At 41.5% G+C, this 16759-nt stretch overlaps 1 long non-coding RNA gene across 1 annotated transcript in view; it reads left to right on the forward strand.

Annotated features, from left to right (window-relative positions):
- LOC105610122 (uncharacterized) overlaps positions 1-16759 on the forward strand; it is a 29757-nt gene that overhangs the window by 7978 nt on the left and 5020 nt on the right. The window contains exon 5 of the long non-coding RNA XR_009598335.1: positions 1462-16734. This is a non-coding gene — a long non-coding RNA (uncharacterized LOC105610122). The remainder of the gene's footprint in view (positions 1-1461; positions 16735-16759) is intronic.

The raw sequence follows: 16759 nt of genomic DNA on the forward strand, positions 1-16759 counted from the left end.
GCTGAGCCTCAAGGACTCAGACCTCACCATGCACTGTGACACCGGAGAGCATGTGGGGCCTCTTTTTTTTTTTTTTTTTTTAAACTTTTCCTTCATTTGATGGGTAATATATAAGAGATATGCTCACCTATTAATATTCATAGGTTTGACTATCTATTCAGAAAGCATTTCCCAAGTATACAGGCCTATATCACTTACTTTCAGATTCTGATTCATAAGGCATATAGATTGACACCAGGCTATGACAGTTTATCCTCCATGTTTTGAAAAAAAATTTCCAGGTAAATCTGGGGTGGGGGAGGGATAATTTAGGAGGTTGGGATTAATATACACACAGTACTGTATGTAAATTAGATAACCAACAAGGACCTACTATATAGTACAGGGAACTCTGCTCAATACTCTGTAACAGCCTATATGGAGAAAGACTTTGAAAAAGAACAGATATTTGTTTATGTATAGCTGAATCACTTTGTTATCTGCCTGAAACTGATGCCACATTGTAAGTCAACTATACTGCAGTATGAAATAGGTAATTCTGATACTATTTGAGAGCTGCCAACTATACATTTACTCAGAGGGACTCAAAGGCAAGTAGAGATACAATAAAACCTGCTAGGAGCATAGGATGTAATTGGGAGAGAAGAACAAAATCATGTGATACATATTGAAATTCAGTGTTATCAAGTACTATTGGATAAAGTTAGTCCTTTCCATAGTGTGTTAATAAAAAAATATAGGCAGTAACTACTTCAGTGTTGGAGAAAATGGAGTTTAAGAGGCATCATTTTTTCAAAGTATATGAGGAAAGGAGTTGGGAGAGAGAGAAGCAGAGTGGGAGGGAAAGGGAGATACATTTCCTGGAGGACTTCTAAATTTTTGTGGAAGCAAAGCTGAAAAGCAGACTACTGAGTGTAAAAACCTGTCAGACTGTGACTTGTGATTGGGGTGAATATTAAAAAAAATATTTTATCATGTATTTTTGTAAGGATATCTTGAACAAGTACTATGCCTTATTTTCCCATTGGCTTATAGGTAGTGGGCTGTATCTGAATACATACAATGTTTTATCCCATACCTAAGATTTCCTCTGCTATGTCGTCTGACATCCATGTACACTCATATTCCTTGTTCTAGTCCCTATTCATGGTTTTTGTTGGGGTAATCACCCAGTTATCTGTGTGTTTCCCTCAGCTTTAGTTTCTTCTTTTAAGTTCTGATGGTCTTTGCAAAACAGCAAATCTATGTGTGTTCATTATAGTTTTATGCTCCCTTTTCCAATGTAGCAAATGTTTTCTATTTTTCCTTTTTCTGATCAAAAGAGAAAATACATGCTCAGGATTTCATCTAGGCGCTTGGGACTATAAAGTGAGAATCACTGATGTAATAAATTATATGTACATAAGAAATATGTTAGCTTTTCTCAAGTACACCTAACTTTTCTTATTTATGACCTTATAGACAAAGGCCGCTCAGTCGTGTCCAGCTGTTTGCAACCCCACTGAGATAGCCTGCCAGACTCCTCTATCCATGAGATTCTCCAGGCAAGAATTCTGGAGTGGATTGCTATAACCTTCTCCAGAGGATCTTCCCAACCGAGGGATTGAACCCTGATCTCCTGCATTGCAGACAGATTCTTTACCATTTGAGCTACAGGAAAGTGCTAAATCTCATCCCATCATCCCGGGTGGACAGAATGATCTCTGTTTGCTTCCAAGGCAAACCATTCAATATCACATGAATCCAAGTCTATGCCCCAACCAATAATGCTGAAGAAGCTGAATTTGAACAGTTCTATGAAGACCTACAAGACCTTTTAGAACTAACACCCAAAAAAGATGTCCTTTTCATTATAGGGGACTGGAATGCAAAAGTAGGAAATCAAGAGATACCTGGAATAACAGTCAAATTTGCCTTTGGAATACAGAATGAAGCAGGGCAAAGGCTAACTGAGTTTTGTGAAGAGAACTCACTGGTCATAGCAAACACCCTCTTCCAAAAACACAAGAGAAGATTACACATCACCAGATGGTGAATACCAAAATGAGACTGATTATATTCTTTGCAGCGAAAGATAAAGATCTATACAGTCAGCAAAAACAAGACTGGGAGCTGACTGTGGCTCAGATCATGAACTCCTTATTGCCAAATTCAGACTTAAATTGAAGAAAGTAGGGAAAATCACTAGACCATTCAGGTATGACCTAAATCAAATCCCTTATGATTATACAGTGGAAGTGACAAATAGATTCAAGGGATTAGATCTGATAAACAGAGTGCCTGATGAACTATGGACAGAGGTTTGTGACATTGTACAGGAGGCAGGGATCAAGACCATCCCCAAGAAAAAGAAATGCAAAAGGCAAAATGGCTGTCTGAGGAGGACTTACAAATAGCTGAGAAAAGAAGAGAAGCAAAAGGCAAAGGAGAAAAGGAAAGATACCCGTTTGAATGCAGAGCTCCAAAGAATAGCAAGGAGAGATAAGAAAGCCTTCCTCAGTGATCAATGCAAAGAAATAAGAGGAAAAAATAGAACAGAAAAGGCTAGGAGTCTCTTCAAGAAAATTGGAGATATCAAGGGAACATTTCATGCAAAGATGGGCAAAATAAAAGACAGAAATGGTATGGACCTAAAAGAAACAGGAGATGTTAAGAGGTGGCAAGAACACACATAAGAACTATACAAAAAAGATCTTCATGACCCAGATAACCACAGTGGTGTGATCATTCACCTAGAGTCAGACATCCTGGAATGCGCAATGGGCCTTAGGAAGCATCACTACGAAAAAGCTAGTGGAGGGGATGGAATTCCAGTTGGGCTATTTCAAATCCTAAAAGATGATGCTGTGAAAGTGCTGCACTCAATATGCCAGCAAATTTGGAAAACTCAGCAGTGGTCACAGGACTGGAAAAGGTCAGTTTTCATTCCAATCCCAAAGAAAGGCAGTGCCAAAGAATGTTCAAATGATCGCACAACTGCACTCATCTCACACACTAGCAAGGTAATGCTCAAAATGCTCCAAGCCAGGCGTCAACAATATGTGAACTGTGAACTTCCAGATGTTCAAGCTGGATTTAGAAAAGGCAGAGGAACCAGAGATCAAATTGCCAGCATCTGTTGGATTATCGAAAAAACAAGAGAGTTCCAGAAAAACATCTGCTTTATTGACTACACCAAAGCCTTTGACTGTGTGGATCACAACAAACTGTGGAAAATTCTTAAAGAGATGGGAACATTAGAGCTCCTGACCTGCCTCCTGACAAATCTGTGTGCAGGTCAAGAAGCAACAGTTAGAATTGGACATGGAACAACAGACTGATTCGAAATCGGGAAAGGAGTACATCAAGGCTGTATATTGTCACCCTGCTTATTTAACTTATATGCAGGGTACATCATGCAAAATGCTGGGCTGGATGAAGCACAAGCTGGAGTCAAGATTGCTGGGAGAAATATCAATAACCTCAAATATGCAGATGACACCACCCTTATGGCAGAAAGCAAAGAAGAACTAAAGAGCCTCTTGATGAAAGTGAAAGAGGAGAGTGAAAAAGTTGGCTTAAAACTCAACATTCGGAAAACGAAGATCATGGCATCCGGTCCCATCACTTCACGGCAAATAGATGGGGAAACAATGGAAACAGTGTGAGACTTTAATTTTGGGGGCTCGATAATCACTGCAGATGGTGACTGCAGCCATGAAATTAAAAGACACTTGCTCCTTGGAAGAAAAGCTATGACCAACCTAGAGAGCATATTAAATTAAAGCAGAGATATTTCTTTGCTGACAAAGGTCCATCTACTCAAAGCTATGGTTTTTTCAGTAGTCATGTATGGATAGGAGAGTTGGATTATAAAAAAAGCTGAATGCCAAAGAGTTGATGCTTTTGAACTGTGGTGTTGGAGAAGACTCTTCAAAGCCCCTTGGACTGCAAGGGGATCCAACCAGTCACTCCTAAAGATCAGTCCTGAATATTCTTTGGAAGGACTGATGCTGAGACTGAAGCTCCAATACTTTGGCCACCTGATGCAAAGAGCTGACTCACTGGAAAAGAGCCTGATGCTGGGAAAGATTGAGGCCAGGAGGACAAGGGAACGAAGAGCATGAGATGGTTGGATGGCATCACTGACTCTATGGACATGAGTTTGAGTAAGCTCCAGGAGTTGGTGAATGACAGGGAAGTGTGGCATGATAAAAATGTTTCAGATAAGGACTCTGATGAAATTAATACATGTGGGAAGTTGCTTCTTGGTAATAATCAAGAGGATACTCATCCTGGGAAGCATCCAACAACCATAACCAAGATGGGAGACCCCTGAGTCATAATGAGGACCCTTGTGGGCAACAGAAGATTTGGCCTTCAGGACCACCTGTTGAAGGTCATGAGTGCAGAGCAGCCACCTCCAGTGAGGCAGCCACCATCCCACAACAGAAGACTCAAACAGAATAGAGTACCCAGGATTATGAGGAACAGGGAGGGGCAAGATACCAGTGATAAGTTAGCTCTCCAAATCCAGCAGGAAATGCACAAGGGAGAATCACCCTGAAGTTAATGAGCATGAGACATCAACCCTCTTTCAACATCAGGAAACTAATGTAGAGAAAACCCACAAATCTCATGGAAGTGAGAATTTCAGCAAGAAATCTCATCTTACTTTAACCTCATAAAACTCACGAGAGAAAATATCTGAATGTAGTCACTGCAAATCTTTTTACCAGGAGTCCCCACCTCACTGAACATCAGAAAACACACAAGAAGAGGAGCCATGTGACAATAATAAATGTGGGAAAACCTTCCAAACAGCACAAGACACCATCCAGCAAAGAACTGATGCAGGAAAGAAAACCTGTGAATGTGACAAAACCCCCTGGGAAGTCAGCCATTACCAACCAGCAAAAGAAGCTTCATGTGTGTGATGAGTATAAGAAATCTTTCCATGAGATCTCAGCCCTAAAGCTGAGCCAGAGTACTCACACATGAGAGAAGCCCTACCAGTGTAAAGATTGTGGGAAATCCTACACAAAATCAAAATTCAACCATCACCAGAAAATTTCCACAGGGGAGAAAACATAGGAGTGTAAGGACTGTGGGAAATTTTTCTGTGTGAAATCAAATCTAACTAAACACCAGAAGATGCATACAGGGGAGAAAGCTTTCAAATGCAATGACATGGGAAAACTTAATCACAGAGGTCACAATTTGCTGATCACCGGAGCACACACACAGGGGAGAAGCCCTGCAAATGTGATGAATGTGGAAAATCCTTCTATTCTGTGTACATCAGCATTGCACCTTCACCAGGGGAAACATACAGAGAAGAAACCCTATGAAAGTACTGAATGTGGGACATCCTTCTACTCTTAAGTCAGGCCTAATTATTCATCAAGTCTCTCATAGAGCAAAGTACCGTTATGACTAATGAATGTGGAAAAACCTTCTGTGTGAAGTCTGATCTCACTAAACATCATAAAATTCACTCAGGGTTGAAACCATATGAATGTAGTGAGTGTGGCAAATCCTTTATGAATTTGACCCTCACTGTCCATCAAAGAACTCATACCAGGGAGAGACCCCATGGGTGCAGTGAATGTGAGAACTCCTTCTACAAAAAGTCAGACCTCACAAAACATCAGAAAACACACAGGGGAGAAACCACACAAATATAGTGAATGTGGGAAAGCCTTCTGTATGAACTCAACCCTCATACACCAGAGGACTCACACTGGGGCGAAATCCTTTAAATGCAGTGAATGCGAGAAGTCATTCTATGTGAAGTTGCTTAATAATCATCAGAGAAATCACACAGGAAAGAAATCCCATGTGTGTAAAGTATGTGGGAAAGCCTTCTCTGAAGTCAAGCCTAACTGGTTTATCAGATGACACACTCAGAAGAGAAATACTTTGAATGTAATGAATGTGAGAAGTCAACCCTCAGCACCAGAGAATACACATGGGAGAAACCTTAAAAATGTAAAGAATGTAGTAAAACTTTCTTTCAGAAGTCACACCACACTTAACATCAGTGAACATACACAGGGAGAAACCTTATCAATGTGAAGAATGTGGTAAAAATTTCCTCCAGAAATCACATCTCATTGAACATCAGAGAACACACACTGGAGAGAAACCCCATGGGTGTAGTAAATGTGTTGAATGTTTCTGTTTTAAGTCAGCCCTAACCATGCATCAGAGGACTCACACAGAAGAGAAGGCTTATAAATGTAGTGAATGTGAGAAACCTTTCTGAAATCATACCTCACTGTGCATCAGAGAACTCACACAGGGAAGAACCCCTTCAAATGTAATGAATGTGGAAAAAGGTTTTATGTTAAGTCAAACCTCATTAATCATCAGAGAATCCACACAGGGGAGAAGCCCTACGAATGTAAGAGATGCGGGAAGTCCTTTCTGTATGAAGTCAACCCTCACAGTACACCAGCAAACACCATAGGGGAGAAGCCTTATGAATATAACAAATATGGGAAATCCTTCTACAAGAAGTCAACTCTAAATATGAAGTGATTCACACACAAGAGAGATCCTGAATGGCAGCAGGCGTGGAAAATATTCCTGTGTAGAGTCATATGTGTCATACCTTTGAGAATTCATGGGAGAAAACTTGAGCTCATGTACATCAGAGAGCTCATTAGGAGAGAGGGTCTCTGAGAATGTTATTTGTAGAGAGGGGGTGGAAGCAAGGTTTCTTTGATTTTTCCTATTTATGAATTTTTAAACTTTGAACAAATGAGTGATTTACATATTGAAAAGTAAAAAGATTCTGAAATTGAAATCAACTTAATGCCAAATTGGCAACTTGACCACACAAAAGAAGTAATTCTTTGAAGAAATATTGCACTCTGTTATGACTATACATCCTTAAATGAAAGTGTTTAAGGACAAAAATGCCAGCCAAAAATTATAAAATCACTTATCAGTTTTCTTCCTGATAATATTGCTGTTTATTTGAATCTATTTTGTGTACACTGTAGGAGAAAGCTAAAAGAAATTATAAAAGTTACTAGGAATCAAAACGTCCAGTTTAAGAGATAAGACAACCATAGAAATCAAAGAATTCATGTGACCTCCCTATGATGATAAATATGAATCAAAAAATATTATTCATTTTTAAAATTACATATTTCATAGCTCTGTCCACTAACACCCCCCAGAGTGGTGAGCAAAGTCAGTTCCCAACATTGGCCCCTACAAGGAACTCCTTGGAGAAAGAGCTCAGTCTAGGTCACACCCAGGGTGTGCAAGGTGAGCCTGGGCCTCCTTGGTCAAAAACGAAGGAAGCACTAATCAATGGGAATGTGTCAGAGGTCAAATGTGAGTCAAACATGAGGCAATGTGAAGGCACTCCCCTAGTTTTGCAGGCTGGTTGTGTTGGGTACGCCTCTAGTGCTTGACCAGGCTGGTTCCACTCTGCCTTAGTCTTCACTTCCAGCTTACAGAGTTGCTAGGTGAGTGCATAGGGACTTTCCACATCTTTTCTGAGTCATGTCCCACCCTGCACACATACAGTGTGCACATGGAAGCTTTTAAAAGCTCTTATCCCCACACACAGTTTTCCAGCCTCTTCCTTCCCCGGCTTCTCAGTATGTCTGCTGCTCACCTTGACTATTATCCTGCCCCAGGTTGCTGCCCCCAGTACTTGTGCCTTTAAATGCCTTTGGCACCAGCCATCTGGGAAGACTGCTCTAAGCCCAGGAGACAACAAAGGGAAGTCCTGCTCCCTTCTTACAGACAGTGGCCAACAGGTGAGATATACAGCCCAGTTCCATGGGAATAAAGTCTGATTCTTGCCTGCCTCAGGAGCCTGTACCTGGAGCACCAGTTGTCACCCATTGGCTGCTGACCTGAGGTGTGGGGGGATGTTGGCTGGGCAGCTCTGCCAGAAAAGGCACAGGTATCATTTAGGCAACTGAGCCATAAAATTCTGGTTAAAACTGAACAGAATAAAACATTATTGAGGACTGTAAGTGCGGGTCTTTAATTTTCCTGTGTGTATGTCTTCAGTATTTCTGGAGGAGTCCTGGGCACAATGTTAACTGTACTACTCAGCTCAAAACATGTATTATCAGTGTTGGTATCTGTGTGGACCCCATTCTTTCTTCATGCCAAACCCCAGTTCCATCCCTTCCCCCACAGGCACTCACTGATAAAGGTAGGACCTTTAGCACTCACCATTGTAACTTCTGTAAGGGTGTGTGTAACTTTAATTGACATAAGCATTGTTTACTTGTATGAAATCTCATTCCATTAATTTTTTCCATTCATATCTAAAAGTGCTAATTGGATGTGCTACATGCAAGTAGAACACACATTTCTGATTGCTAGACACCATCCCAATGCATGATCCACCTTTTACCCACCTCTTCTAGTGATGGTCACCTAGGATACCTCAAAATCTTGCTGTGGTCAAACTCCCTGTATACACATTCTCTTGTGTATAGAACTTCTCAGGGGTTTATAAACACAGGGACTACTGCACGATACAGCATTAAATTTAAAATGTATGTCCAGGTCAGTATCATTTTATACACTTCTGTCGGATACAAACAATACCAGTCACCAGGATAGAAACATTATCACTGCAGTGGAATAAAGAAGAGAGGGTCACTCCATGGTCTTGGAATATTGCCCTGGTGTTAACAATGGTCTTCATTTTGACCTGTTTTGAGAGGCCAACCAATGAACCACCATTTCACTAACATTAGGATGACTGGGGCCAGGTGGGGTGGGTGAGAACCTTGGAGAATCTCTCACCTGTAGGTGCCGGCAGGGGTCAACCCCTGGCTTAGCCCCTGGAAATCCACTGGGAGTTCCTAATCTGCTCACGCTCCACAGGATGAAGTCACTGTGCATATAAAGAGCAAGCATTTGCGCTCTGCCCCAATTCCACATTCACTCCTTGCTGCCGGATGAGTGGGCCATCTCCCATGGTGCCTTCTTTCGTGAATGCAGGTCTTGCCAGGAATAGTTTAAAACTTTTCAAATATTGCATTCCATCCATCAAATATAAGACAAACCATTATTTTAAGTACCTCTAAGGAAGAAAAAACACCAGTTAAATTAGAATGTGTTACACTATTTCAGAGATGTAATAGTATGAAAACACTGGTGTCTCTGAAACAATAGAGAAATTCTACAACCATATTACTGAAGAGGCAGTTGAGGGCCACATACACATGGGCCCTTTGGTATCAGGCACTTTGTAACAGAAAAAAGAACGTGGTAAATCATTTATAAGCTTTCCAAATATTTTACTTAAAATGCATACTGGGTACTTAAGCTACTGCCCATTAGTGTGGGAAAGCTTCAACAAGTATACTATGAATATATACTTCCTACATAAAACTATACACTGTACCAGAATCTTAGTACCTGTTACATAGCAGACTCAAGATCATCTAGACAAATCTGATGGAAAAGTGATGAGCAAGAAAAACGGGAGCCATGAGTGACAGAAACACATGAGAAACATAGCATCTCATCTCTGCAGAAAGGGGTGGATGACTCAAATAATACAAGCTATCAGGCTAATCACTGGAAAAGAAACATAAGTGAGTCCTTACCTTACCCATATATCATCAACAACACGGTAGCAATGACCCATGAATAACAAATTAACCTAAACAAAATTTATATCATGCATTAGGGAAAGAAAGATATACCTGACATCATATCAGGCTCCAAAAGTTCTTAGGTCAGTAATGTAAAAATTGAGGAAAACACACACATTGAATTGTTTCAAGTTTTCTAATACTCAAATATTTGAGTAATATTTACACCAAAATTTACAGAAAATAAATCATCTCTATGTCAACATCACAAAAAAAGTGATTTACCTAAAGCCCACTTCTCAATTACATAACTCCTACAAGCTCTATATCTTTAGTTTTCACTGGAAGCAACCTAAATCAATCTACAATTCAGTTTTTCACAAGAGAAACAGTCCAGAGATAGAGTGGCTACAAGGCTGGCTGGTTCGGTAGCTCAAGAGCATCATCCAGGTCCCAGGTTCTTCCAGACTTTCTGCTCTGCCATGCACAAATTATAACCATCGTTGAAAGACACAGCCAGGTAAGGAAACGTTGAACAGGATCCCACTGCACCTGGCATGATTCCTTGAATCTTTGAAGAAAACTTTTCCAGAAATAACCTGCTCAAGATATTTCCTTTACCTGTCTAGAATGGGGTCCTCCAAATACTCTAAACCAATTACTGGCTATGAGAAAGGGATTATCATTATTGGTTGAAACTAATCAGGATTTATCCCCTGTTCCATCAAGAGGAATGGATACCCAGACTCAGGCAGCCAAAAACAAGGAATGAGTGACTAGGTTGGTCACTCAGCAACACCAGCTACAACCCGTATGAACCTGCTCTCTCAATCCATTCAGGAAGGAACAAACCATGGTGCTTAAAAACACCACCGTATCAAATAAAAATACAGTTAATTAATTTCTAGGTTACATAGTACATGTGCTCTGCACACTTACACTTACAAAGGCATCTAAATATAAAACTAAGTGGAAAAAAAATAGATCAAAACGAGACTATTTTAAGTACATTTTTTAAACCATACTGATTGCAATGAGTCCTACAGCTGTCCCTTACTACAGAGACTTGTGGCATTAACCATTTAAAATTATCTATGCAATTTTCTACTTTATGCACAGATTTTTATCTCTTGCTGATTCAGATACAGTTAAAACACTATTAAAAACATTGGTTTTCTTATGGAAGACTTAATTCATTAACAATGATAAAATCCATTTATAAATGCCAGGGAAGAGCACAAAGAGAAGTATACTTCATATCTTTCAAATATTAGTTCATTATCTATACATATTTAGATGCTAGCATAGTGGTGCTATTTAAAATACCTTAGAAATTATTCTAATAAGGATACAATGCCTTTTCTAACATGATTCAAGCCGAACATACAACTCCTGTAATGCAGCATCCTAAAAAGCAAACAGAAACACCCAAACACCCTCAGGATCCACTCATGTGTGAGCTTAATGTTGCCATGCTGCCATCTTAATTAGCTACCCAGCGATTTTACAGCTTCTATGTACATAAGGAGCATGTTTATTCAAAACAACCATCCTCTGTGGTTTCTTTCTTTTTCACAAAAGCTTGACATTTTATCAGAAACAAATTTTAGTTTCATAATTTTCAACAGAATGTTTTCCACGTTCCTTGGTATCTCCTTTATCTGAATTCCCTGATATGTAAAAGTTTGAATTCATAGTGAAACTATGTTCAATTTAAATACTGATAGATTTTTTACTCCTGTCAGCATGTCATGTGGGCTAGTTACAGCTGTGGTTTCCAACCTGCAAACTTTCAGGTTCCAAGTCTGAAAAATACTCACAGGTTTGTTCACACCCACCTGTATGAACTCTCCAACTCGGGATGGTAGGAGTTACCTATTCATTATATGGAGAGGGTTCTGTGACGTTATGAGAGATCTGACTTCAGAGAAGCCTTCCCACATCAAGTACATTCATGTTCCCTCTCCTGTGAATTCTCTGATGGCTGTTGAAGGCTGATTTGTGGTAGAATTTTTTCCCACATTCGGTACATTCATATGGCTTCTCTCCTGAGTGAGTTCTGTAATGTACAGTGAGGTATGACATCCGAGAGAAGGCTTTCCCACATTCGTTACATTCAAAAGGTTTCTCTCCTGAATGAATTCGATGATGTATAGTGAGATACGACATCTGAGAGAAGAATTTGCCACATTCGTAACACTCATAGGCTTTCTCTCCTGTGTGTGTCCTCTGGTGTCTGTTAAGGGCTGAATTCTGGCAGAAGGTTTTCCCACATTCGTTACATTCATAGGGCTTCTCTCCTGAATGAATTCTGTGATGTATCGTGAGGTATGACATTTGCGAGAAGAACTTCCCACATATGTAACATTCATAGGGCTTCTCTCCTTTATGTATCCTCCGGTGTCTACAAAGGGCAGAATTCTGGTAGAAGGTCTTCCCACATTCATTACATTCGTAGGGCTTCACTCCTGAGTGAGTTCTGTGATGTATGGTGAGGTACGACAACTGGGAGAATAACTTTCCACACTCATTGCACTCATAGGGCTTCTCTCCTGTGTGGACTCTCTGATGTCTCATGAGGGCTGAGTTAAGGTAGAAGGTTTTCCCACACTCGTTACATTCATAGGGCTTCTCTCCTGAATGAGTTCTGTAATGCACAGTGAGATATGACAGCCGAGAGAAGAACTTTCCACACTCGTTGCACTCATAGGGCTTCTCTCCCGTGTGTGTCCTCTGGTGTGTGGTGAGGGTAGACTTGCGGCAGAAGCACTTCCCACACTCGTTGCACTTGTAGAGTTTCACACCTGTGTGAATTTTCTGGTGGTCATTAAGGGCTGACTTCTGGGAGAAGGTTTTTCCACAGTCATGACAAACATAGGGTCTCTCTCCCGAATGTGTTCTCTGGTGCTGTGTGAGGTGTGTCTTCTGGCAAAAGGCTTTTCCACAGTAGCTACATTCATAGGGCTTCTCTCCTGAGTGAGTTCTCTGGTGTTGAATGAGGTGTAACTTCTGGTAGAAGGTTTTCCCGCATTCAGTACATTCATAGGGCTTCTCCCCTGTGTGTGTTCGCTGATGGACAGTGAGGGTGCCCTTCTGGCAGAAGGATTTCCCACACTGATTACATTCATAAGGTTTCTCTCCTGTGTGAGTCCTCTGGTGGATAATAAACTTGGACTTTTTACAGAAGGATTTCCCACATGCATTGCACTCATAGGGTTTCATTTCCAAATGAGTTGTTGGGTGCACACTGAGGTTTGACATTTGGAGAAAGGCTATTTCAGATTCATTCCACTTGTAGGGCTTCTCCTCTATATGGTTAACAAACACTGTATCCTTCTGAAAGGCTTTCTGGCATTCGATATATTCAAAGGGTTTCTCCAAAATGTGAATGTTCTGATAAATACTTTCTCCATTTAGAGCATAAGCTTCCCTGTTTTGGTTAAATTCATAAGGTTTATCTCCGAGATGAGTTTTTTCAAGCTTCACATGGAGAAGTGATCTCCCACAAGCACTACATTCATCAGGTTTCATTCTTGCATAGCTGCCATCACTACTAATATATTCTGAAATAGACTTTAGACTCTTTTCACATGAATCACACTGATAGGATCTTTTTCTTGAAGGAACAGGGCTTGTTTGCACATTACAAGTCTTACCAAGACCATTACCTCTCCCTTCAGGCAGGGTTTTGATGTTAATGGATTCAGTTTGCCTTGAATGTTTGTCTTCATTTTCCTGGCTTCCCTCCATCAGATCATGAACTTTCCAGACTTCTAAAAAGAGGCAAGATTAACCAATTTTTATGCAACTTCCTAGGTAAGAAATGACATGTGACTTGTACACAAGCATTTCATTGTGGCACAGGTGCTAGCTTCTTGGACAGTTGAAAACCATTCCAAGTGTATTTTCCCCCCTTATTTTGGTTTGGAATAAACTTGCACATGCACACACACAAGCTCCATGATCTCCAGCGGTGAAGAAAGCTGATAAAAACAAGTGATAAAGAATCCACCTGCAGTGCAGGAAATACAGGTCTGATCCCTGGGTCAGAAAGATGCCCTGGAGGAGGAAATGGCAACCCACTCCAGTACACTTACCTGGGAAATGCCATGGACAAAGGAGCCTGGTAGGCTACAGTCCACGTCTGCAAAGAGTCAGACATGACTGAGTACATGCACACATTAATATTTCAAAATTTTGTTCAAAACTGGGTACAGAAGGTAAAAACGTGGAGCAATGATCTGAAGATAGAGGATGTTGGATAAATGCCTGATTCTTAGATATGAAAGGGCTCACAGCAAACAGGTCAACTGACAGGGGAGCAATGAGTTTAGCTGCTGCACAAGGACCAGGAGGACTGTGCAAGAGGTCTCCATTTCACACCAAGTCGCTTCATATTGTGGGGAGACACAGAGCAGACTCCAAGGTGCTACCACTTACACTGAGATGGTTTGGTACCAATATGCCCCAGCTTATATTCAATTGCAAGTCTCTGCTCCTGTTGTTTTACTAAATTTGCCTGACTTCCAGCCTTTGATCTACTCAAAATCTATCTTTCCTGAGGCAAAAACCTGAGAAAAGATAGGTTTCCTCAGAATCTATCAAAACTTGAGGAGGGTGGGTGGAGAAACCCAAGTAAAAAACACAGTCAACAGACTTCTTGTTCATACCTAGATGTTTCTCCTAAAGCATCACCTTGAGATGGAGTTAAAGTCGAGGGAAGGAAGAGACTGGTATTAGAGCTGAAAGGGAAAACTTGAGTTCAGACTTATAGAATGTGTAATCTGGACAAATAACCCACACCTCAGTGAAACGGAAGAGACTTTAGAAGTGTGGATCAAATGAAGTTTAGCCAGAGTTTCAGGAAACAATACAAAATTAAAATTTCTGGGCAACATAGGGACAATATTGCATGATTCTGAAAGGAAGAGGAATTTAAACTGCCTTTAGGAATCAACAGAGAATGACTGTAGGCTCATCCTATGAGACTATTGATAAGATGGATTCAAAAGTCAGGGGAACACATCTTGCAGATCCAAAGAGAATGGAGGAGCACCTACAGCTCTCAGGAAACAATGAACCAGGAACAGGTAGACAGAGCAGCATGAAACACATAAAAGCCTTAAATACCTGAGATTATAAATACTTAAATACCTTAAATAAATACCTTATATAAATACCTTAAATACTCTTCAGACCTTCTGAAGAGCTTGGGGAATAAACCACCAGAGGGTGAGGCAGACCCTTCAGGGATGTTTCTGGAGGGGGCAGGGTGGAGGTGGTAAATGAATCAGGACTCATTTCTCTGTCTCCTACTTGACTGAGCACCTGCTCAGACACAACATGATTCAAGATACTGCCGACAGAACAGAAAGTAAGAGACAAGATGAAAGTGAGCATCAGGCGGAATAGGGAGACCCTGTGATGCTGTCACCAAACTCCAGCAGGAATGACCAGTGCCGTGATTAGGACAGCACAGGTGAACTGATTTCACTGGTTTATGCACAGGATGGGGCTGTGAACTCTGACTTCAAAGAAAGAGAAGTGAGAAGTGAAGCCAGGGATAGAAACAAGCCTGAGGCATTTCACGGGAAAGAAGAAGGAAACTAATGAGAACATGGAGAGTCCGGAGTTATTCTCTAATGACAGACTATATATATGCCTGCCAACAAAATGCCATAAGAAGTTCTGAGGTTTGAGAGGAGGAAGGAAGCAAGCAGGTTTTGATTCAGAGCAGAAGCCAGAGTGGGAAGCTCTACCAACACAAGCTGCTGCGGGAAAGGAAAAAGCCTTAGGGAGTAAGATTCGAGTTGTCGGAGTGCAAGAACAACTCTCTTCAGTCACTTCTCAGGTTTGGCACCATTAAAAAGCTCCCGCGAAAAACACTCCTGAGTGATCACCCTCCTTACTGCCACCACCCCCCACACACACCTGAGTGACTCTGAAGCAGGAATTCTCCTTCCACCACCCACGGCTCTTCTCCTTGCTCCAATTTGGTGATGACTTCCGGTTTGATAATGTGACACCCTGTTAACAGATACAAGAGAGAACTTGAACTTGGCTGCTGGGCTTCCAGATTTGTCATGTAAGCAAAAGGCTGGCTTACGAGCTACAGGAGAGAAGTGCCATTGGTGCTGTGCCAGAATCAGAACCTACCCAGAGGTAGAGACCACATACCCTGGTACCCCAGATGATTCCAGTTGTTCTGTCAAGTTCAAAGTTAAAGTGTGTGTGTCTGTGTGTGTGTATGCTTGGTCAGCTGACTCTAGGCAACCCCATGGACTGCAGATTGCCAGGTTCCTCTGTCCATGGGATTTTCCAAGCAAGAATACTGCAGTGGGTTTCCATTTTCTACACCAGGGGATCTTCCCAACCCAATTCAGTTTTGTAAGATCGAACCTGAATCTCTTACATCTCCTGCATTGGCAGGTGGATTCTTTTACCACTGTGCCGCCTGGGAAGCCCACAAGTTCAAAGTTAAAATCGCTAAGTCAGAGGGAAATCTAGTTTATCTCTCTCCTCACCCACAGAGATGAAGTGGCTGTAGTTCTCCAGCATCACGTCCCTGTAGGTCGTCTTCTGCTCAGGGTCTAGGTGCTGCCACTCCTCCTGTGTGAAGTCCACGGCCACGTCCCTGAATGACACTGACCCCTGTAATGGCACCGTAGTGGGAACTGGGTGACATGGAGCAGATACACAGGGACAAGAGCTCACCCAGCTCACTGGTCAAGTTTACACTGTGTATCTTTTCTATATTATGGGCCTTACGGAAGGAAAATAAATATAATACACTGCCATGAGTTTGCTCAATGTACAGGAAAAAAAGAAAATACAGCCTTACACTGTGAGCCAGCAAGAGTCCTGAGGACGAGACCAGCAGACAGAGCCTGTGCCCTCGAGAAGCACAGGCCTGAGGGCAGTGTGCAAACCCAAGATGCACTGCGCTCCTTCATTCTGCTTCCAGAACATTAATAATGTTGGTTGGTTCTCCTTTGTCCTCCCCAGTCGCTCCTTCACTGGCCCCTGCTCTCCTCTGAGTCATCCTCAGGTCATCATAGGGCCCTGGGGCTCAGTTCTTTTCTTGTACCCTTGGCTTTGATGGTGATCTAATCTTGTCTCATGGCTTTAATAACCTGTGCTGTGGCACGCTGTGCTTAGTCACTCAGTCGTGTCCAACTCTTTGCGACCCCATG

This window comes from Ovis aries, chromosome 24 (genome assembly GCF_016772045.2).
Source record: "Ovis aries strain OAR_USU_Benz2616 breed Rambouillet chromosome 24, ARS-UI_Ramb_v3.0, whole genome shotgun sequence".
NCBI classification, from domain to species: domain Eukaryota; kingdom Metazoa; phylum Chordata; class Mammalia; order Artiodactyla; family Bovidae; genus Ovis; species Ovis aries.